Here is a 366-nt window from a genome sequence, read left to right on the forward strand (position 1 = left end):
GTTTGGGTACCTGCAGGAAGCATCAACAGACATGACTGAGATTTCATTTATTGAACTCTCAGGTATTAAAGTCATGAAAAATGATGAAGTTTAGCAGTTTTTACTTTGAAGGGTAGAATTCGTGAGTCTGAGGGGACTGAGAGTCCCAGCGCTGACAGGTGTAACCGTTCATAGTGGTAGAGACCGTCCCTCTGTAATCCACACCTATGCCTTTTAAACACTCCTGTGCACACACTCCACACACATACACACAATGTGTTGGACTCCACTACACACTCCTGTAGAACTTAAAACCCACAGAGCTTTTAAAAGACTAGTTTAGACATCCAGTCCTGGTCCTGGAGGACCACTATCCTGCAGGTTTAA

This window comes from Austrofundulus limnaeus, unplaced genomic scaffold, assembly GCF_001266775.1.
Source record: "Austrofundulus limnaeus strain Quisiro unplaced genomic scaffold, Austrofundulus_limnaeus-1.0 Scaffold1002, whole genome shotgun sequence".
Classification (NCBI taxonomy): Eukaryota; Metazoa; Chordata; class Actinopteri; order Cyprinodontiformes; family Rivulidae; genus Austrofundulus; species Austrofundulus limnaeus.